We start from the raw sequence: 24,529 nt of genomic DNA on the forward strand, positions 1-24,529 counted from the left end.
ATATAACCTTGACCCTTCGGCCTGGCTCTATTATTACCAACTTAAACATTGTATAGATTATATGGCCACTAGCACTAACATCTTTCAACTCCCCACTACCAGTGTCCTGAATAGATTGACTAAACTTTCATCTTGTGGAGCCATTTCTGATTGGTATGATTTGCTGTCTCCCCCGATCACCACGACTAAATCTGCCGCTCAAATTAAGTGGGAAGCCGATCTTCATCGTACTTTCACTCTTAAACAGTGGGAATCTATTCATCTTTCTTCTTTCTCCCTTTCTAAATGTACTAACCACACCGAAATGCACATTAAACTACTACATAGACTGTATTTCACCCCCTCTGAACTGCACACAATCTGGCCGACCACCTCTAAATTCTGTTGGCGCCTCTGCCATCATGAAGGTACACTCTTGCATGTTTTCTGGGACTGCCCTGCCCTACGCCCCTTTTGGGATAAAGTATATGACCTTATTAATTCGATCACTGACCTTAGCCTGACTCAGGACCTTCCTTAGCATTGCTGCACTGGTACCCAGACACTGTCCCCAAGTTAATTCGCTATGTCCTTGGCCATGTTTTAATTGCAGCCAGAGCTACAATTGCTCAAAATTGTAAATCTCCCTTCCCCCTCCCTTTGCAAAAGTTATTTCTAAGACCCACTTTCATTTTGAGATGGAGACCAGGGACGCTGCATACTCTACATCCCCATCTTCCCCTACCATGAAGTGGCTCCCATGGCATACATACATCTCCAAGAATAAGGGGATCTTACCATCCTCCCCTACCATACAGAGCCCTCCCTGTGACTTGGATGACCCTCCACCTGTAGTGAATCCATGATTTGTCTATATATTTCTGTTTTCTGTGCTGCTTTGGATGTCCTGTCTCCCCCCCATGATATTGTTTTTGCCCCATTGTTATTCTGTTCTCTTTTGTCTTTATTGTGTTTTTGTTCTGACTATATCATAAATAAAAAACTTAATGTTGAAAAAAAAACCCCAAAAACCCGACATGTACAGTTTAAGAAACCAAGCATTCAGCGAAAGGGACTGCCACTTTTGTGGCTGAAGTGCTTGGTTTGTTTGGGCCCCACAAAGCAATTTATTTTGAAGGACTACCACCAATCATTAATGAGGAGGTTGATGATGAGGGTGTTGGTGGTGGAAAGTGCATGTGCTGGTCCAAACTTCTGGTAGATGATAATGGACTACTAGTTATTATTTTAGGGGATTTTTATTTTGTAAGTTGCATGAACTCACTGCAAATTACATAACAGGGAAGAGGTGTCTACATGGATAACATCCCTACCTCTACTATTTTTTGCTTCACAAATGGTACAGATGACTTTACAAATGTTACAGAAAAAAGAATGTAACTCAGCGTTCAGTCCTGTTCCAACATAAATGTCCCATATAAAACCTTTTTGAAGCAGTGTCTTCTATAGGTCGCAGGACCACTTGTAAAGGATGTGTCAATTCCCAGTCGTCAGTCCATATGATTCCCTTTAACGATGAATGAACCTCAGAATAAACCAAATGGAAATAACATAGTGTAGTACGTCTACAGAAAATTGGTGACACTCATGTGAGAATATGAATGGGGTGGGAGGATCTGCGTACCAAAACTCACACTATATGAAAGTGAATGACTCCCATAAAGGTATCTTTAGTCACCAATCGCCAATGACGTGAATAAGCCAACCGTACACACACCTTTATCCAGCAATCCCAGTAGTATGACGTACCGTACTCACATAACACGCAGTGAATGCACTCCCATAAAGGTATCTTTAGCTGCCAGTATTCAATCGTGTAAATGGAACCACCGTGGACACGCCTTCGTATGTTATTCCCCTATAACGGGACGTACCGTACTCACATATCACATGGTAGTCGGACTCATATAACGGTTTCTTTATCTTTCGTCCTCCAAACTTCTAACTAGAGCAGTGTGGTGTACACTGAGTCTCCCAATATGAGAATTATGACCCAAAAGAAACCAAAAGGGCACTCTTAAAATCCGTAAAATTTATTCCAAACACTGTCTAAAAACATGGGATAACAGATGGTAGATGGAAAGAAGGTGTACCTGAAAGGCAGTACCGGCCGTGAAATACCCAACAGGAAATACCTAACCATCTGGTCCCGCTGTAAAAGGTGATCAGTAGCACTCCTGGACCAACATGTTTCGACTGTAGTATTAAGTCTTTTTCAAGGTGAAGGAGCGCCACTGAATAAAGCTACTTTTATCTATTCCTGTATGTACATCTATTTCCGGTTGGCGGAAGTGAGGAGAACCAGGAAACGGACGGCCGCGTGTATGCGGCGTCCGGAAATAGATGTACATACAGGAATAGATAAAAGTAGCTTTATTCAGTGGCGCTCCTTCACCTTGAAAAAGACTTAATACTACAGTCTACCTGGTGGTGATTGCTCTCCATAAATAACGAAGTGGATGTGGAATGAATGAGGAAGACACCTGAGGTGTATACTATATGCAAACAAGCCAAGAGAACCACAGTGAGTTGGATGTAGAGGGGGGAACCCCGACACATTTTTCCTGTATGGTGGATTCTATTAAAGAAAGAGATACTATGAAAGGCTTGTAATACAACCCCTTCTTGTGAGTGCTCTGTATAACGGGGTAACCCCAAGAACAGTTATACACAGGTGGTGGGATAACTCCAGAATATTGTGGAATATCATCATAGGACTATAATATCTCTAGTTCATTTTATCAACACTCAAGTGTGAATGCTTCACATAGGGGGTAACCCCGATAACATATATATATATATAAGAGTGGTGGTGATAAAACCCCAGGAATTAATTAATAAGTGTTGAAATATTGTGCAATATTGTAACAGTATCACACTATTTTCTTGTATTTTGTCTTTTCCTTTTCATATTAATTAAATCCTCACCTGTGAAGATAACAAGAAACTCATTTGAACAGGGGAGTAGATATTTTTCTATACATAGCGCTGTTTCTGTTTGATCGAATTTCTATTGCTAGTACCTGCTTCGTTCAATTCTTTGGCTCCCAGGTAGTTTGGTGTTTACCTCCTTTCTGCATTTAACACCCAGCTTGTGTGGGGCTGCACTGGAAGTGATGTGATGCCTTATTGCCTCATTGTGCACCCATCGCATCTGACAATGCTCTGTAGGTAAGGCCCAGCAGAGGACAATTAGTTAGAGGAAGGTGAACACAAACATAGAGAGTCAGAGAAACAATGAAAGGAAAAGAGAGGAAAACAGGTAATAACTTCAAAAATGGAAGCTAGAACCAGTCTACTGTGAGCTTAATTCCCATAATTGCTGGTGCTATGATCAACAGTGAAGGCAAAAGGGGAACCAATAGTTTGCCACCAACCCTAAATACACTCCCAACAGGACAAGGCCCAGTCCCTCATCCCTCCCAAGTTGGGATCACTACACAGCACAGACAGAGTGTTGGGATTGTGCACAACAGGAGCCCATCCCTGTGATACTTGTGAAGTGATTGTATTAGTAGTAGGGAAGCCAATCCCGGGCCATCTTTTTAGTCACTTCATTTCTATATCGGGACTCCCATTGCACTACTGCCTTTGTTTGGCTCAAAGACTACAACAGTTATCTTGGAAAAGATAAGGAGCATTGCTGGCCCCATAGAAACTTATGAGGGCTGTGGATGTTTTTGGAACTTTATGCAGTACATTTGGAGGATTATTAATATTTGCGGGTATCCCCAGAAAACAGGTGTTCTCAAATACAGGACCGTAACTAGGTTTGTGCTGAGTGTGCCACTGCACATAGCACTGCAGGGTAGAGGGCACTGTTGGCGGCACTTGTCAATTATCTAACAATTACTTTCACTTGTAGCTTCCCCCCTTTTTGAAGGCTATCATTTCTTGACCGTCCCTGTCTCCTTCTCCCACCCCTTCTGTCGCTAATACCTATACAACATTCATGAACTCTTTGTTATTCAGTCACACTGTCCTTTATTACATTTCAAGATGCTGACATACCCGGGACTCAAACTCATCGCCTGTGGCATTGCAGTCCGACACTCTGTTCGTTGAGCTATCTGTTCTTGCATAGAAAGCTAGAGAATTCTGACTATTTGAAGTTTACCTTGTACTTTGTGAAAAAAGTGATCACCATTGCAGTTGAGCAGATCTATGTAGTGTGTGGCTGCAAAGGATTGGATGTGTGGCTGCACACTACATAGATCTAATCACTTATTGAGCAGATTATTGAGCTGATTATTTTTTTTTTTACAAAGTACAAGCAGCTTCATATAGTTAGAAATCTCATATTTTTTATGCAGGATCAAATAGATCAATGATTAGGGTATTTGAGTGGAATGCACAGTTTATGGGTTTGAATGGCAGTATGCTGAAATGTGTTATTTAATAAAGGGTATTGTAATGTGAATAATAGCCAGATGTACTAAGCCTTGAAATTTAATAAAGTGGAGAGTGATAATGTACCAGCCAACAAGCTCCTACCTGTCATTTTTCAAACAGGGCCTGGGACATGGTAGTGAGGAGTTAAGTGGCTGGTACTTTATCACTCTCCACTTTATCACTTTTTAAGACTTAGTGCATCTGGCCCTAACAATGAGCTCTCAAGTTAAGTGCACAAATGTGGTTTAAATAGGATTTGTATCTAAATCCATTTTCTTGCAGTGTTCTATAAATGCGTGTGTATAATATATATACATATATACCAATGGGGGTGATTCAGACCTGATCGCTGGGCTGCTAACTTTGCTTTCCTGCGTTCAGATAGTCGCCACCTCCAAGTGTGCGATCGCATGTGTACGCCGAGCTGCAAGAATCCCGTGTGTGCAGTCTCTGCTCAGCCCAGGACTTACTCCTACAGTGTGATGAGAACAGGCTGATTGGGGCCGGAACTGACGTCACACACCCTCCCTGAAAACGCTTGGGAATGCCTGCGTTTTTCCGGACACTCCCAGAAAACGGTCAGTTACCACCCACTAACGGCCTCTTCCTGTCAATCACCTTGCGAACGCCCGTGCAACTGAAATTTTCGCACCATCCTGTCAGTGACCGGCGATGCCCATTGTTGACTGATGCGCATGCACTTTGTGGTGCATACGCATGCGTAGTCTATTGCTGATCGGCCGCTGTGCAAAAACGTACAGCAGCGATCAGGTCTGAATCACCCCCTATATATCAGTAGAAACATACATGTTTAACTGTGAGAGATCTAAGAATTAAGCCCATATATTGCGAGTTATATGGGAGTCTCTTGTTATGACATAAATATCATTTGAGATGGCAGCTGTTTATAAAGTGTTAAGAAAAAATTCCTTGAACCTCAGCTATATTATCATAGACAACTATAACTAATGCTTGCTATAGAGTGCACAATGAACCACCAGATCCCTCAAAACAACTGAGGGCAGGAACGATAATCGGTGGCTCTCCATACAGTGCATAATGTATGGGCACAATTTACCCCTCACTGCATGGAATTGGCTGGACAGCAGCTGGGATGATTGGACATGTTTGATAAACGATTAGCTATTTTTAGGCATTGAACGATTATCATTCATGTCCATACACTGAACAATAATTGTTCAGAATGTCTTTCATTAGATGGCTCTGATTAGCACAGATGCTTAGCAATGTGTATCTCTTTTTTCATATATAGTCTTCTCCATGCATTTAACGTGAATAAAAATGTGACTTATTGGACAAGAGAAAATACAGGTTGAGTATCCCATATCTAAATATTCCAAAATACGGAATATTCTGAAATACAGAATTTTTTGAGTGAGACTGAGATAGTGAAATCTTTGTTTTCTGATGGCTCAATGTACACAAACTTTGTTTAATACACAAAGTTATTAAAAATATTGTGTTAAATGACCTTTAGGCTGTTTGAATACGGTGTATATGAAACATATATGAATTGTGTGTATGTACACAAACTTTGTTTATTGCACAAAGTTATTGAAAATATTGGCTAAAGTCACCTTCAGGCTGTGTGTATAAGGTGTATATGAAACATAAATGCATTCTGTGCTTAGACTTAGGTCCCATCACCATGATATCTCATTATGGTATGCAATTATTCCAAAATACGGAAAAATCCGATATCCAAAATACTTCTGGTCCCAAGCATTTTGGATAAGGGATACTCAACCTGTATTAATTTCTGTATTATTTTCTGGGATGATTACAAGAAGAAACAGCCTAGAAGAGATTAAGGTTGCCCTGCACAGAGAATAGTAAATTGTATTACTTTATCTCAGATATTAGTTGATGAGATGTGATATAACTCCTCCTCCCTATCTTTGTTGTCCTGACAGTTTATTCACCACTTTCATAAGTTTATTTTTGGTCTATTTCCCTTTTTATTACTGTATATTTTTTTTTGTTTTGTAGCTCTAGGTATGCTTGGTGGATTATTGCAATATTGGTATATAATTTACCAATGTTCCAGGGGTGCAGCTGAATTAAACATAGAGAGAAGGTAGGAAAGAAAGATAAGTGTGTAAGGTGCAATGTAGGAATTAATACGAAATTAGATTTCCAGTATTAAGAATATTTCTGCGTATTGTATTCTATGTCCAAGAGATGTTCTCAAAATTAAAACATATCATTTATTATCTATTGTATGGTGTGATAACCAATGTATGACAAATAACAATGCAGCAAAATATCTATTAAAACTGTATAAGAGAAGTAAGTGAAAAAAGTATTAAATTTTTTTAAGTATTTTAAAAGTTCACTGTATAGGTGTCCATGTAATTATTATTTTATTTATTTATTTATTTATTAATAGTGATTGGTAATAGCGTATTTAGGATAATTTATGTGGTTTTATGTTGGAGCTATAGGAGGTGTCTAGTGACCTCCCAATATAATAGTAATCAAATAATAGAAACAAAGCCTGCCCAGAAAAGATTAAGTTTCCTTTTATAATAGGATACCCCATATTATAAAAGAAAACCTAATATTTTATGGGGAGTCTTTGCTTCTATTATTTGAGGACAGGATTTTTAATAATGTCAAATAATGGTTTTATGCTTTATAATATTGGCCACTATTAGTGCATCCACAAAACAGTTATTTTTCTCGTGTTTTTGGTTGGATACACAATACTGCGTCCTCTAGGAGTCTTGGAGACGGCACCCCACACATCTTGAATATATAATACAGGAAGAACCCTGTGTTCCTGAATAAGTCGTAATAGGGGATGAAGTGGTTAGTCTTCTCTATATCTGGCAATATTTGGCTTGTTCAGTTTTACATCTGTGTGGCAGGTAGTTTAATAAATAAATATTTTAGACTACTAACAATTATGGATGTAAAAATTGGTGATCTTAAGCACAGGTTATAATTAAGAAGATGTCTGGATATTGAGACAATCAGTAAAAAAGAGGCCACAGGCTTCTCAACAAGGGATAAAACTCGTCTTGTCACTACGGATTAATAAGGATTATTGAGAGAGAATTTGAAGCAATAATATTTTGAAGACAACAGATACAACCCATGTTTTAAGATTACATTAATGTTATGTTTGTCTGATTCATTTTAGACAGGAAAGACATATACAGTAGGTTATGTAAAGTCATAAGTGAGAACATTTGATAATGTATTCTTAAACTATGTGTTAAAAGCAGCACTAAGCCTTGGTGAGTTTTCTAGTTGAATTTTTTTATTTAGTACCTCTTGAACATTGTATTGACTACCTTCAGATCCTATCTTATGTGGAATTGTCGGGAAAATGTAACAAAAGTAGTAAGACTGAATATCTGAGTCAGGCAGAGCTTATAAAATGAACGGTTCGGGAAACAAAGACTACACACCAATTTAATGAATACACAGCTCTCATGTTGTATTATGTACCTTAAGGGGCCTATTTATTTATAAAATTTAAATGCAGATTTTCATGGTAATTTTCATTCTGTTCTTTCCTATTATGACCAGCATCTGTGATCAAGTAAGAACAGAGATTTCAGGGGTGAGGGTCCCCCATAAATGTACTAATTTCGGGGACACCATGGAAAGATTCTTAAAAAATGGACAACCCCTCTGATCCAAATACATATTATTACATTACTGGATTTAAAAAAATGATATGAAAATATTTTCTATCAAACAATATCTATCTATCTATCTATCTATCTATCTATCTATCTATCTATCTATCTATCTATCTATCTATCTATCCTCTCTCTCTCTCTCTCTCTCTCTCTATATATATATATCTACAGTATATATCTAGATAGATAAATAGATGCACAAGGGGTGTGCAAAATGTTTCTAGATGTGCAGTGCATAGATAGACTAGACACAATCTTTCTGGTTCTTAACTGTAATCTCTAATCTAAAGTTCTTGTGAAATATCAAGGCACGTATATAAGCAGCACATTGAGGAAATCAGCATGTTCACTTCCTTCACAAACTCGTTATGGAGCTCAACAAAAGCCACTGAGTGGCCTTGACAGCAGGAGAGTTTTAACAGACTGCAAGTTGCTTTTGGGGAGGAAGAACAGTCTTGAACAACTGTATTTGAGTGGTTTGCAGAATTTCAGTAGGTGACTATGTTCCACAACATTCTGGCCATGTTTGATGGCAGTCGCTCAAACTCTGTCTCGGAGATCATCAGTGGTGATGAATCCTGGATCCACAATTTCAACCCCAAGACCAAACAACAGTCGGCCCAGTGGACCCTAGTTGGAGGTGCGCCGCCGCAGAAGTTCTGATGTGAGAGCAAGGTGGCCAAGCAGATGGTGGCTATTTTTGTGGTCAAGACTCGTGCAGTAGCCCACTGTCACTGGGAACTGGTAAGCCAACCTATGTCTGCGCAAGTGCTGGAAACCATTTCCAGGCACCATCCTAGAACACGCACTCGTGGTGCCCTTCTCCCTTACGACACTGCACCTGCCCACAAGTCCAGGAAAGTGGTGGAAGTTCTGGCCAATGAGCGCATCCAGGAGCATGGTGATCTGCCATACAGTCCGGACCTGGACCCCTGTTCCCACAAATCGAGCACAAGATGCGTGGAATTTGTCTTGAGTCGTCCAGCATGTAGAAAACATACCTACTTTAGACTGGTCCAGCTGCTTCAATAAGTGGTTTGAATGCCTGCAACTATGAATAGACTCCTCTGGCAAATACTTTAAAAAAATCTAATGTTAACTGTAAATATAATATTTTTTGTGCATCTAGAAAATTATTGCACACCGCTTGTATTTATAGAATATACTGAAGTATATCTGAAACATTAAAACTATTATGAAGTTTCACATTCTTTGATACATTTTCCTAGAGCAGCAGAGAGTGTATTTATTACTGTCTGTCACTGTGTAATCTATGGAAATCTAATTTCCTGGAAGACAAAAACTAATATATTGCTTACATGAATTTTTACTTGATCTTACACAATAAATCATTCCTGATTCTGTGATAAGAGAAATACTGGTCTGGATTCTGAATAGTCGGATAAATGCATTTATAAATATATAGAATGTCTCTGATGGAAGTGAACCCTCATTGTCAGGCATACTTTGCCAAAGATGAGTACCTCCTTATTTTTCTGCTAGTCTGATCTATTTTTCAAACATCTCATATATATTTGTCCAGATCCGTGACTCTATGACTCATTTGCTAATGCTGGGTGTGGCTAGGAGCTCTGAGTATAACTGGCATTGTGGGGCATATCAGGCACTGGTGGCATATGTATATATGGCACTGTGGGGCATATGTACATCAGACATTGTGGGCATATGTATATCTGGCATTGTGGTGCATATGTATAACTGCCACTATGGGGCATATGTGTAACTGGCACTTTGGGGCATATGTATAACTGGCACTGTGGGGCAAATGTATATCTTGCATTGTGGGGCATATCTGGCACTGTGGGGCATATGTTTATCTGGCATTGTGGGACATATGTATATCAGGCATTATGGGGCATATCTGGCACTGTGGGGCATATGTATAGCTAGCACTGTGGGGCATATCTGGCACTGTGGGGCATATGTGTATCTCGCAGGATAGACTGCGGAGGGTGCACGTCACCGTGACGTCACGGCAGTGCTGTGGGGAGACTACAATTCCCGGCATGTCTTGCATGGCCAGGAAGGAACATGGTGGTTGCTGGTGCTGGGGCAGACTGTAGTGTGCAGTGTGCGGGGACAATGAAGCTAGTGAGAGGCTATTACCATATACTGTTAAGAGGGATAAGTCCCCGGCGCGCACACTGTGTATGTGATGTTATATAGGGTAAGGGTCTGTATAGTGATATATATATGAGAAATAATCTCCCAACACACACACTGTGTATGTGGTATTTACCAAACATTGTCTTTATACCTACATTATGTACACATAACATATTATTAACACACTAGGTCATTCATCGTGCCCTGTGTCCACTCTTCACACCGTCACAAGGGTCTATGCCCCCTTGACCATCGCACGCCCTTTGGCTGTAAAATATTTAACCACTAACAACATTATGCTTGAAGGTAATACTCCATATAATACAAATATTGTCCACCCAAAGGACAAGCAGGGGTTAAGGGGGCGTAGCCCCTTGCGACAGCGTGAAGAGCGCCCATAGGGCGTGATGAATCACCTGGTATTTAATAAACAGTTCCAAATCCACTGAGTACAGAAAAGCGTTTTATTTTTGGATGCCCAATAAACACTGAAAACTAAACACGGACATCGAGCAACTGGGAAAAAAAATACAAATGACTGAACTCATTATGGTGGGTATCATTGATAATCCATTAGCAAACACACAGTTAAAATGTAAATTTTAATATCATTAATTAATAAAAAAACACCAATTACATGAATAGGTTAGGATGATAACCCAAAAACTACATTAATCTAGCTAGGTCATGGAGCATTATGCAGATGAGAGGTTTTGGAGGTGTTTCAAGAATTCACACAGATGAGCTATGAGTGTGAACTGGAAAATTAAAGGTGAAATACAGTTTAAAAATGTCACAGTTCCCAAATAATGGAAATGTTTGTAGAGTTAGTAATCTAAGCCTACTAAGGATTTTCCATGCCCCAAGTACAGGAAAACAGTTTTATATTTCTTAGCATACTTGGATTTAAGTTTGATGAAGCTGAGATCTTCTGCTGTTTAGCGTGATCAACGTATTGCAGTGAACGCTCATCACGCACCATACAGACAGGACATTTAGAAATTGTAGAAAAGCAGATATCTCAAAGCTGAGCCCTAAAGAATTAGAGCAGGGGTTAACAAGTAATTCAGTCTCAACGAGACGGCTAGAAAAATGAAGCGTTATATATTCATCTTTTAGTAGTGTTTGGATCAGAAGACCATTCACACTGTGTTGTAAGTTGGTCCCCATTTGCGCAGAACACAGTTGCCCTTGAAGTGGCAAGAAGCACATTTTCTGGGCGACTTGATCATGATCAGGTTCAAGAAACTTGTAATCCATTTTACACGTACAGGTGTGCCCCCCTATCTCCGCCACAAACGCCACACCTCCCCTTTGTCCCATAGCATACATATCAGATTTTTTTGTACATGTACATGCATATTTACATGCAAGTAGAAACTGATAAAAAAAGTTGACAAATTTATTTTAAAAACTTTATTAAAGATGAAAATGCAACAAAGATTTTTTTCAAATAATTTTCAGATGTTTCAGATATTTTTAATCTTCTGTATTGCTCATATGAACTCATCCTCAGTACTCCAGACTTAAGGCACTTTGGTATCGTCCCACTACAGATGTCACATGAAGGTGATTCCATAACACACATAAGCAGTGTACTGTAAATTAAGCAGGCATGAAGAATGCAGTCATAGGAAACACCAGTGACCTCTGTAGAGGAGGTGGTCCACTTATGGATAGCCACCAACCATCAATGGTTCAAAACCATAATTTGTTTGTCAAAGAAGGTTGATGGTTTTCCAATGTGTGTCAGAGATCTGATGGTTCTCTGCAATTGGTGTCTGCCTATTAGCGATTTTTTTTCTTCTTCCTTGATGTAGATAGTACAGAGCTTATTACCTCCTCTGCATCTCAATGTTAAATTACACCCACAAACTACCATAATCCCCAGAAAGGCTTGCTATTGATGTGTGCAAATCATTGATGGATCATTGATGATCGTGTCCCTGCCATCGGTTGGGTATGTTGTGGCGTCTGCCGGGATCCAGGCGGTCAGCATACCGACACCGGCAGCAGAATGGGGGGTGAGCACAACAAAGCTTGCTGCGCTCGCCACAGGTTCTGTTCCCACTCTGTGGGGGTCCAGGACACCCATGAGGGGGAATAGACCCTGTGGGTCGGCATTCCGACTGCCAGTATTTTTAGCATTCAGGATCCCGGCATTGGCATGCTGACCGCCGGGATCCCAAGTGCCGGTAATATAACCGCATCCCCTTCCATGAATGTTAATCACCGATTATACCATCAATGTTTAATCCACTGATGACCATCCTTAGTTACATTTTGCAGCCACATAGAAAGCAGAGGAGAGAAGTGGAAGGAGGATGGAAAACGGCTGCTGATTGGCAGGTAGTCCTAGTGATGCGGCCAACCTCTTTCACCTTGAAGCAGCCACAGTAATGCGGGTCCTGGACAGCTCTCCGCACACAGTACTCCTTGCAACTGTAAAAATGTGTCCCAACTCAAAATGAGTCACTACCTGCCGTCATGTGTAACGTCAAAGCTGGCCTTCATGTTTTATCTCAATATACGACACAGCCTCTCAAGCTTCTGATTGGCTGTGTCTTATCTTGGAGATAAAACAAAACTCCTGATAGGCTGCCTGGTTATTAAGTAGCTGAACTGCATGATTTTAATGCCATGAGTGTCTGGGACTCCTTGGAGCAAAGTATTTTCAGGCTCTGTGTTTTTTTCAGATCCCATCGACTACATCAGATCAAGGCAAGTATGGGGCAACAGGTAATAGATTAGGGAATTCTTATTTTTTGGTAGCAAAGTACTATGTAGAATTTTAAATGAGTGTACTACTTTTATTTTATTTTTTAAAGGGAGCACTAATTTATTTTTAGCAATTGTAAGGCATCAGAGTCTGTTGCAAAGGTGGTACTGTTTTGAATTGTATCACCCTGATGTTCGGCTGGTTAACTGCAGATGGGGGTAACACATGTTCCTTCATCATTTAGGCTGGTGCAGTAGGAGCATTGCTGCAGGGCCCTCTTAGCCAATAGGAGCCCCCCAATAAACAACACATTAAAATGCTCAAGCACTTTTGATGCAAGTAGGTGCAATTGGAATTACAGTAGATGTGTGCTATGTATGATTAAAGTAATAAAGTTTGCTAGTTTTTTTTAACAATATAGTAACTGCTACCATTTCCTGGGTTTGAATATTCCTGGGGGTATATTTACAAAAGGTCAATTTTATTAGTTTTTTTAATCGATTTAAATATTTATCTAAATCGATGTTGATATTCAGATGCTAAAGCACACATTTACTGACAGATGATTTTTTATATTCATTTTTAAATGTTAGTAAATATGTATTTTATCCCCTGAAACACAAAATCGATTTCATTCTATTCCTATCGGTTTTAAATTGATAAAAAAACCTATTAAAATTGACCTTTAGTGAATATACCTGCTGGTTTCATGGGTTTGGACAGCCTTGCTCAGTGGGTATGGACATTACCAATGTATTCAGTGTTGAATCCCGTTATTGTTGCTGCACCATCTCAAAAATAACTAACATTATAAAATCTTTACGCACCTTCCCCAGTGTTGATATTTATTTAATTGTGCACTAAAACTCACAATTGGCTAAAAGTGGTAATACTTTTGCAGTTCATTCATAACTTATTTTATGTAGTTGTTGCAATACATTTGGCAGGATGGAAGGTAATTAAATAATTAGCATTTTTTTGTATTTTTAAACAAAAAAAGTAAAGTTGTAATAGGAAAAACCATGGCCCTCATTCCGAGTTGATCGCTAAGTTTTTCGGACGCACAACATATTCGCAAAGTTGCGTTAATGTAGTAATTTTGCGAACTTCCGCCCTCAACGTATTTTTGCAAATTCGCACGCAGTATTACACAAAGTGGGCGTACGCCAAATGACATCGCAGTAATGCAAAACCATCGCAGCATTGCGAAATCATCGCAATAACACATACTTAATCGTAAAAATACTAAGTTTGAGTATATTTACAAAGTTTGGCGTAAAAGTGCACACTTTTAAGGTAAAACGCACAAAAATGTTTTTTTGGACTATTAAGTGCAATTACACCTTTCCTTTTAAAGACCACAAGCCCTTTTCAATTACGAACCCAATTAGTGTTTTGATTGTTAATGTTCAAAAACAATTAAGTCTGTGAACAAAACCAGATTAACACTTTGTTGCCATAATTGCCCATCAACATGTCAAAGTGTAAATTTTTTTTTTTTTTCTTCACTTTTTTAATTTTTAAAGGTGTTGTTTGTGAATGAAGGTGTTTACATGTTTCTTAACACAATATTATCCTTTTTTTTTGGGTAAAAATGTAACGTTAGATGTGTGTAATTTTTTTGTCATAAAAATTCTACCTGCAAATCTGCTGATCCTTTTTTGCATTAAGAAACACAACACCCGGTTAACTTTAAACAACTTTTTTTTTATTTTTTTTTGTTTTTTTTTGTTTTTTTGGTAAATCAAATATTCTAAATTATGCAAAGTTTTCCAAATGGTCCACACAATCCAGCATTGCTTGCAGGTGTTGGCGCATGGTGTTTAGAATCCCTGCAAAACTTGTGGGATCTCCAACTGCAACATCTGAAATTAAGATGCAACACAAACATTAATAACTTAATTACATTACTTATTAGCCAAGCAAGGCGCAAAGCACACTTAAATGCTGGCATGTACAAACTGCTGGACTCCAGCTGTTGTGAAACTACATATACCAGCATGCCTTTACACAGTTTTGTGGTCAGGGAATGGCAAAGCTGTGTGAGGGCATGCTGGGATGTGTAGTTTCTCAACAGTTGGAGTGCCGCAGTTTGGACAGGTCTGCTTTAATGGCAAAGTTACTACATCCTGGCTGTTTTATGGTACAATCATTAGCAGAACACACAAGCCTGCTCAGCCTTTTTTTCAGATTTTAAAGTGTTCCAGACCATGTGTTACATTTACTACTATGTGAGTTATATTTAAGATGGAACGTTGCCCATAGCAATCAAGCCAAAATATGATTATTATATTGTAGAAGTGGCTCCCAATTTTTTAAGTATAATCTTATTGGTTGCTATGTCCGACATCCCATGTTAAAGATAACTACCATCTTCGTCAATGTGACACCATGTTGGCATTCATTCCCATTTGTTGTTTATTTTTATTTTTATTTTTAGGGGGTTGGTCCTGCATCATCACACTGCATAAACACATCTTCAGCAGCCCAACATATCATAGCATTCCCACACTCCCTGAAAGCTGCCCTTACTAAATAAGTGGAAACATGTTTGACTCGAACAATTATTAATTTTGAGAATGTAACTTTCACACAAAAAAACAGTGTGTCATTAGGCTGCATAACAAAGTGAAGCATGTGATTTGTAAGTGTAAATATTCAGACTACACAGGCCCAAGTGTAAAAGGCAAACAACATACTAAACTCCACTCAGGTCTAACTGTTTCACTGAAAAAGTAACACATATAAACCCTGTTGTCCTGGCAACCCTGGCTACCTAATGAGTGTCAACCTAGAGTGGACACACAAAACATTGCACACATACACACTGTACATATAATGACACTCACAAATATGTAAAGGCAACATGTACACCATGATGAAATGTTTAAATATTTTTCCAGGGTCCAAGAATTCAAACAGTACAACACTGCATGTTTTGCCATTGTAAGTGTAAGTGGGTAATCTTATTGTATAAAATTTAAATAAACTTACTTTCCTCGGAAACATCCAGACTCCCGGAATGTTCTGCAGGGGCTTCCTCTGCCCATTCACTTGGTGGGGATGTTGCCTGGATGGGGGAAGGCGGCTGGATGGGGGAAGGAGGAGGGATTGGGGAAGGAGGAGGGATTGGGGAAGGAGGAGGGATTGGGGCAGGAGGCTGGATGGGGGAAGGAGGCTGGATTAGTGCCGCAATTTCAGAGGGGGGGTCTGATTGAGAGGGCGAGGGGGGCGGAGAGAAATTTAAAGCAATAGAGGGTGAGGGGGGTTCAGATGGGGATGTCGAAGTGGAAGGAGAAGGGGTATGGGAAGGAGGAGAAGGGGTCCCAGAAAGAGATGGAGAGGTGTGGTGAGAAGGGGAATGGAAAGTGGAGTGGGCCAGGGAAGCTGAGGGGGACTGGGAAGCTGAGGGGGACTGTGAAGATGAGGGGGACTGGAAAGCTGAGGGGGAGTGTGAAGGGGAGGGGGAGTGAGAAGGGGAGGGGGAGTGAGAAGGGGAGGGGGAGTGAGAAGGGGAGGGGGAGTGAGAAGGGGAGGGGGAGTGGGAAGGGGAAGGGGGTGGGGAGTTGTGCCGTTGTTGTTGTCCTAGAATGAAAATATTGTCCACATTTTTTAATCATGCCAAATTACATAGTATTGATTTTTAAATATAAATGTTATGTTACATGTTTTTTTTTTAAAAATTTAAAATAGAAAATCAAACATGTTAAGATCCTCTTCATGTTGGCCATAGCAAACAAAATGAAGCCAAACTTTAACTTTGAAGCTCATTCCTTAATCTAGTCCATTGAGTCATAGTGATTTGTCTAGGCAACATCACCAGATTACTATTCAAGGGCCCTTATTATATAGCCAGCACTTATCAAGTATTTTGGACCAGTTTCCTGGCTGCTTCTTATTTCTTGGAAACATGCACTTGTTTCGTGTCACTTTACTACAGTCAGTACTGTTTCCCCTAACCACACACACTGACCTAATTTCCTAAAAAGGAGACTGAAGGTTGCAATTAGCCTACCACTTACTGTAAAATGTAGGTAATTCAAAGGGGATTACAGCTGGAATTTAGTTTGCAATTGTCCAAAAGCATGTGCTCTGCAGGGGTTGCATATATAACATGTGCAGAGAGAGTTAGATTTGGTTTTACTTTTTCAATTATGGGCATGGAAAATACAGGCTGTTTAATTTAAACACAGCAAATTATTGAGATGCTTTAACACACCCCACCCAAATCTTACTCACTCTGCACATGTTACATATGCTTCCCCTGCAGTGCACATGGTTTTGCACAATGGTTTACAAAAAACCTTTTGTTCAAAATTGGGAAGATCAAGCATTATCACATTTTAAGCAAAAAATCTTATGTAATGTAACTTACTTCGGGTATGGAGAGCACGGATTTGCTGGCGGATCTCCGCCAACAAATCTGGAGTCCGCCTGCGGAGATCACTCCATCGCCTCTCGAGCTGGATGATTGTCCGCCTGCTGCGGACGCGAGTCCGCAGCAGGCGGCGGACCTCCGCGTAGGCCTCGCGCTTCACCCGATTGGGGATGAAGCGCCCAACGCGGCCTACGCGGCGGTCCATCACCGCTACCAGCACGCGGAGCTCCCGCCTGGAGAACGGTGCTGCACGCATCATGGCAATGGCGTTTTCCTTATTTGGGCATATATTTATAGTGTCTGTTAGCATGTGATTGGCCAAAAATATGTCATTTCTAATAACTTTATTGATCTTTGCAATGCTGTGAAGAGCAGAGAGTTATTTTGCACGAGCGGAAATTCGCATTAGCAGAAGCGAAAATGTTTGTTAGAAACAATTAGAATAAACACACAGAGACACAGACTTTACTGAAAATTACTAAACATATCTGTGTACTCACCACAGGTCGTGTGATCATTCAGCTGGACAGTCACAAAGTGTCAAACATTGAGGATCATTTGTTTGTGTGTTTGTTTACATAATCAGGATTTGAGGATATAAAATAAATAAGGACACTATTTATTATCATTACAGTATTTAAATTATTACATAAACATTGTCAGCTTAACGTGTTTTTGTTTTTTGTGTTTAAAAAGAAAAAACCATTCCAACACAACAACAGCATTACCCAATCACTTTACAAGAACATACTAAATGCAATCATGTTTAAAAATACATAAGCATACTGGGTTGTATTATTTGTGCAAATATAAATGTTAAAAACACTATACCTGAAATGTTCTGCTACAATTCTTGCCCTCACTTGGCTCCCCCTCCGTGTCACACTCCCCCCACCGAAGCGTGGCACAACCCCTGGCTCCTCATCAGGCAATTCCTCTGCCTGAGGAAGCTCGACACTACTCCTTACCGCGATATTATGGAGTATTGCGCACAGGACCACTATTTTACTTGCCATCTCCGGCGAATACATGATGTCGCCACCCGTGCGGTGGAGCACACGAAAGCGCCCTTTCAGGACACCAATTGTGCGCTCCACCAGCTGCCTAGTGGCAGTAAGCGCGGAGTTAAATGCCATCTGTGGTCCTGGCCTGGGATTACGGTAAGGAGTCATGAGCCAGGGGGTGCAAGGATATCCACGGTCTCCTGTTGGAATAAAAGCAAAATTTTAGATCACAAATTTCATATATTTTTGTAAGTTTGTAACTAAAATATTTGAGCAACAACTCACCCAATAACCACATGTCTGGTCGTTGACTTGATCTTAATCTCTGCCATATCCCTGATTGTCTAATGACATACGCATCATGGGAACTTCCTGTAAACTTTGCGTTCAGGGAAAGGATCTGGAGGGATGGCCCACAAACAACCATTACATTCAGAGAATGAAACAGTTTCCTGTTTCTATAAATTTCTTCATTATGTCTTGGTGGCTGAATAGCAACATGTGTGCCATCCACAACCCCAATAACATGTGGGAAGCGACTACCACCTTCCGCAAATTGCCGCTTCACCACATCTAGGGCACCAACATCCAAAGGCATAGCAATAAATTGCTTAACACGCTTGATGAAAGCCTGGCAGACACGTCGCAGGACCTTACTGAACTGGCCCTGCGACATGCCAACCAGGTCTCCAACAACATGCTGGAATGATCCTGTGGCCAAAAAATGTAACACTGCAAGGAATTGTGTCAATGGTGGTATTGCTGTAGGATACCGAATTTCAGACTCCAGATCACTCTCTATTATGGAGAGAGTGTCTAGGATTAGATGTGGTGGCAGCCGGTATCTACGCACCACCACATCATCTGGCATCCCAAAAAGTATGACACGGGTTCTGAAAATTGGTGGCCTAGCACGCCTCCGTTGCCTTGGTTGATGAGGAGCCGGCTGTGGTTGTGGGGCTGGCGGTTGGGGTGGGAGTGCTGGCGTGGGTTGGGGAGGTAGGGCTTCTGCCGCAATATGTATTGACATCACACACTTTTTGGAGAGAATGTTAAGAAATGTAAAAAAAAAATAATTCAAAGTTTTCAAAAATTTTACACAATAACTGTTTTTACAATTGTGGTGTCAACTTACTGCAGGAGCGTACATTTTTTCTGTGTTGAATTCATGTCCAAAATGCAAAAATAAAAAGCAAATAAAACTAAATTTAATATTTGGATATAAAAAACATATATTAATGCAAAAAAACTTTATAAAAAAAAAAAACCAAAAAAATAAGAAATTTAGTACCTAGTCCAGGAAAGACAAACACTACTTTGCAGATCAATCCTGGAAAACCCAAACACTTTGTTTAGCAAACTTTACAAAAAAAAAAACAAAAAAAATTAACAAACACAAACAAGCACCAACACAGGCCAAGGACACTTACCTGCTCCTAAAGAAATAAAGTCTTGTTTTTGTGGACCACACCCAAAAATGAAGACAAAATTGGTTTTTCTCACCAAAAAAAAAACTCCTACAAGAGAACACAAATGACAGTCAAAAACAGCATACAGACACTTCCAACAAACAAGCTCCAACACAGGCCAACGACACTTACCTGCTCCTAAAGAAATAAAGTCTTGTTTTTGTGGACCACACCCAAAAATGAAGACAAAATTGGTTTTTCTCACCAAAAAAAAAAACTCCTACAAGAGAACACAAATGACAGTCAAAAACAGCATACAGACACTTCCAACAAACAAGCTCCAACACAGGCCAACGACACTTACCTGCTCCTAAAGAAATAAAGTCTTGTTTTTGTGGACCACACCCAAAAATGAAGACAAAATTGGTTTTTCTCACCAAAAAAAAAACTCCTACAAGAGAACACAAATGACAGTCAAAAACAGCATACAGACACTTCCAACAAACAAGCTCCAACACAGGCCAACGACACTTACCTGCTCCTAAAGAAATAAAGTCTTGTTTTTGTGGACCACACCCAAAAATGAAGACAAAATTGGTTTTTCTCACCAAAAAGTAAATTCCTACAAGAGAACACTAATGACAGTCAAAACAAAGAAGCACGGGAATATTTTCACAAATGGACTTGCAAAATATATATGTGTTATAAAAATTAAAATATTAAAATGTATTAAAAAAACTTGCCAACACAAAAAAAAAAAAAAAAAAACAGAATACTCACAAACGAAAATACCCACAAAAAATGCCACTGTCTATATTCAAAACGCAAAGAAAAGGACAAAGGTATGCTTGACAATTACTCACTCTGCCAATTCCACTATCACCTTCCCGCACAAGCCAACAACTCAAACGCCAAACTACCAACACTTACAGCATGCACAGTAGGCCCTTAAATAAGCAGTGCAATCATTCAACAGAATAACAGTGTACACCTGTGTGAATTAACGAGTCGCACGTAGGTATATAAGCGCACACACCTCGGCGTACACACGTCATCACAAACATGGCTTCTCGTGAGCAAATCGCAGCAGAGATAGACCGCATTGCAGAGCAGCAGATGGCATTGCAGAAACAACGGATAGAGTGTCAAAGGCGCTTGTTAGAATACGCCTCTGCGGAGGTTAATGCAGGACCTAGTACTCTGCAAATTTCTGCTTCTGAACCTCAACAATTGAGTGTGGATACCCTGCCACACACACATAGTGAGCAAACTGAGGGAGAATTGACTTTAGCCACACAAACACAGCAGACAGAAGCTGCTAGTGAGGAGGAAGATGGAGATGACCAACCTGAAGAAACCTCACAGGCTACCTCCAGACGGAAAAAAAGACAGCCTGCATTCACTAAGAGGGAGTTGCGTGTCTTGGTCACGCAGGCCATGTCCAAAATACATAGGGGCCCCAAAAACATGGGGGCTGCTTCCAAAGAACGCATCTGGAGAGACATCACAAAATCTGTGAATGAAGTTGGCTCTGTCGTCAGAACATCACAGGAAGTGAGACGACGGTAAGTGCATCTTGACAATCCTTTTTCTGTGCTAAGTTGCATAAAAAATGTAGTTACATGTCATGTTATGTCTAGCAAACACAAGCAGAACATGTGTGCTATATATTTACTTTGAACAATAAGAAGACTCAACTTTTTCCCTCTTTCACAATATTTATGTAGGTGGGCCGACTTCAAATCCCGCCTGAAGGCAAAGAGGGCTGCGGAGTGGAATGCCTCAAGGGCAACAGGGGGGGGGACCACCTGTCGCTGTGGAGTATACTGACTTGGAGGAGATGGCGATGGCCTGTGTGAGTTATGAGGAGGGCCAAGGGGTGTCTCATATGGACACGGACCTGCCTGAGATTCTGACGGGACATGACTTGGAAGGTAAGTTTACACATGTATTTGTCTGAAATTTGAACTGTATTAATAATCTTAAACTAATTTTGACTCCAACTTTTCCCCCACACATTCTTCTATTTGCTTGCCACAAAACACAGCACAGGGGGGTGAACAGTTTGAGTCACAGGCCGGTTATGTGGTTGAGGCTGAGGTGGAGGGACCTAGTGGGTCTGCCAGTGTGGGCCAACAAAACCCACCTATGCAGGTTCCTACTGGCCCCCCCACCCAACCCTCTGCTATCCCGGAGATCCTGCTTGAAATTGCTAGGTATGGTGAGAGCCTAAACACATTTCAAGACGGGGTCATCCGGGAGGTAAGCCAGATAACTGTCCGGCTCACTGAGATCCGAACCTGTGTTGAGCAAGGTGTTGCTCAACTCTGCCAAAGTCTGGCAGAGATCAGGCAGGCCCAAGAACAACTGGCCTCCTCAAACCAAAGCCTTGCAACTAACATCTTGCAAGGGCTCCAGGCCATCGCTGTCTCCCTTGCCCACAGTGGCAGAGAGCCAACCACATCGGCTCCCTCCCCTGCCCCTGCCCAGGAAGAACAGGACACTGGGCAGGCCCAACGAAGGTCACTCCGCAGACCAAGCAAAGAAGATCAGCCTCAGGCGGGGCGAAAAAGAAGAAAGTGATGTCTCTCCAGATGGGCAGCACCCATGTTTTTGTAGTTGCCTCTATGTTATTTTGGACTTGGCTTGTGTGGCCAGAATGGATCACTCCCTCTTAGTGAAATGTCTTTTTTCTGTTTGGAGGAATTGTAGCCTGTGAGTTTCTTTTAAAAAACAACAGAGCCATCTTCCTCTCACTAGTGTGCTGTGTATTGTTGTGTTTGTGTGGTGGATACTAATTATTTCTCAGTTTGTGTCACATTTTTGTGTGGCAGGGTGTGAAATATGTTGAATTTATGAATTTATAAGATACTTTTGTCAGAAGCAGAAATTTGCAGAGTACTGAGTTCTGCAATATAATTTTTGTCAGTGCCATCTGCTTGGTGCTTGGTCTATCTCTGCCTGTGAGACTCATGTGGAGCCATGTTTAAATGTTGGATCATATTATTTCTGAAATAAAAAATATAAATTCAAAATGTGTGCAATTTCTTGAAGGTAATGCATTAGCAAAATCTTACTTACAAAAAGATTATGTCAACATATAGACACTTGGTGACCAATCTGCTAATTCTCCTTCAGATTTAAAAAAAAAAAAAAAAAAAAGGTATGTTTTGCACCACACTTTAATGTCCATATTAATAAAACAGACACGACAACTTGATAAAATATCTTTGGACAACATGACATCATTGAAAACATTGACAGATGTTAAAAACATATATTATTGTGACTTTTAAAAATAAATCATAGTGTATGCGGCATTATGTGGGTGTTGGTTAATTGATCAGAATGTTGCAAAATTATATAACTTTAAATAAAAATGTAACTTGTTTGTATTTAGTAGTCTAACACACATTCAAACATTTCTGCACAATGCTTACACACCAAGTTAAATACAAATAACAACCTTATTTAACAGTGTGTGAGATTAATATGTGAGTAGAATAAACATGTAATGTGTGTTCAGTCAATTGCTGGTTGGTAACTTTCATGGGCTCAGTAATTAACAAGTAATTGAACATCAGATGAATGTGCTCTCCAATTAACTGCTAATTACTGCATACACACTTGTACCAGTACTTCGCAAATGTAGAGTAACTGCAGACCTACTCTGCTGCTGCGTGAATGTTGCTACGGTTTCCTATGTTAGTTTTAACAGCGACAAAGTTTATGTGCGAAAAACACGCCCATTGCAAGTTGCATACTCCCACACAGTACGCCCACTTTCACGCCCATGTCGGAGCATTGCGAAGTCTCGCCTCCGCCACGCCCACGCCACTCCTTGTTTTCGTTTGGCAGTTACGGCTTTTTTTGTCCAAAGTAATTTTGCACAGTTGTCGTACGTATGTCTTCGCGCATGCGTAATCACGCATTTGCGCATGCGCAGATACTTACATTTCGGACATTTGCGATGCGATGACTCTTAGCGATCAACTCGGAATGAGGGCCCATGTTACAATGCAAGGGGTGCAAATGCAATTTTTTTTGCATGCAGGGAAAATACATGCTACTTTTGCATGCAGCGCACATACAGTATATTAGCTTTATTTTTTTCTTCACTGAAATATAGAATTATATATAAATTTGACCCTCCCTCAGTGGTGCAAGTAGTTTTTTTTTAATCTGCAGATACTTGATGTGTTTGCCTACAGCGTTTGCATGCAAAAATGGGCATGGTTTAACGGTACAAGGGTGCGACCATATGTCACAGGAGTGTGTCATACATTTCTTGGCAGTATGGGGGCATGGTAGCACTCTGGGAGATGCTGGCCTGCTCCCTGGTCACTCATGGACCTCAAACCCCCTATAGTGTATATCACATACTGTAGATCAACTATGTCCAGATGACAACCCCTGGCCCTCACCTGTGCCCTCAGGTTCTCCAGTTGCTCCTCTCTTCCACATGTGTCCCTACCAGAGGGGACTCACAGCGAGGGGGGTGGGGCACATTCTGCTGAGTGACATCTCACAGCCTGGCCCAGCTAGCTAATGTCAATGGTAAGGAGGTAGTGGCTGGTACAGCGTATCGTCTTCCAATTTCTTAATGGTACACTGTACCAGCCCATACCTTACGTTCACTACTGCTGTCCCTCCTTCATTACAACATAGTTTTATAAAGTGCCAATCTGCTACTTTAATTTGTTTTGCTACTAACTCTTAAGCAGGACCTGAGTGTTTTCTTGTCAACTTCAACAAGGTCTTGATGTTATTGTGTGATGTGATAAGTTGTCATGTTCTTTGTACGATGTACGTTTGGTGAGGAAATA

The 24,529-nt window shown here is 40.4% G+C and overlaps 1 long non-coding RNA gene across 1 annotated transcript; it reads right to left on the reverse strand.

Annotated features, from left to right (window-relative positions):
- Window positions 1-14,689: 14,689 nt before the first annotated feature.
- On the reverse strand, window positions 14,690-17,894 carry LOC135058119 (uncharacterized). The gene is made up of 3 exons (XR_010244618.1): window positions 17,791-17,894; window positions 15,907-16,497; window positions 14,690-14,777 (listed from the first exon to the last, which is right to left on the reverse strand). It is a non-coding gene; the product is annotated as an uncharacterized LOC135058119 (long non-coding RNA).
- Window positions 17,895-24,529: the final 6,635 nt, after the last annotated feature.

The sequence above is a fragment of the Pseudophryne corroboree genome, chromosome 3 (genome assembly GCF_028390025.1).
Source record: "Pseudophryne corroboree isolate aPseCor3 chromosome 3, aPseCor3.hap2, whole genome shotgun sequence".
NCBI classification, from domain to species: domain Eukaryota; kingdom Metazoa; phylum Chordata; class Amphibia; order Anura; family Myobatrachidae; genus Pseudophryne; species Pseudophryne corroboree.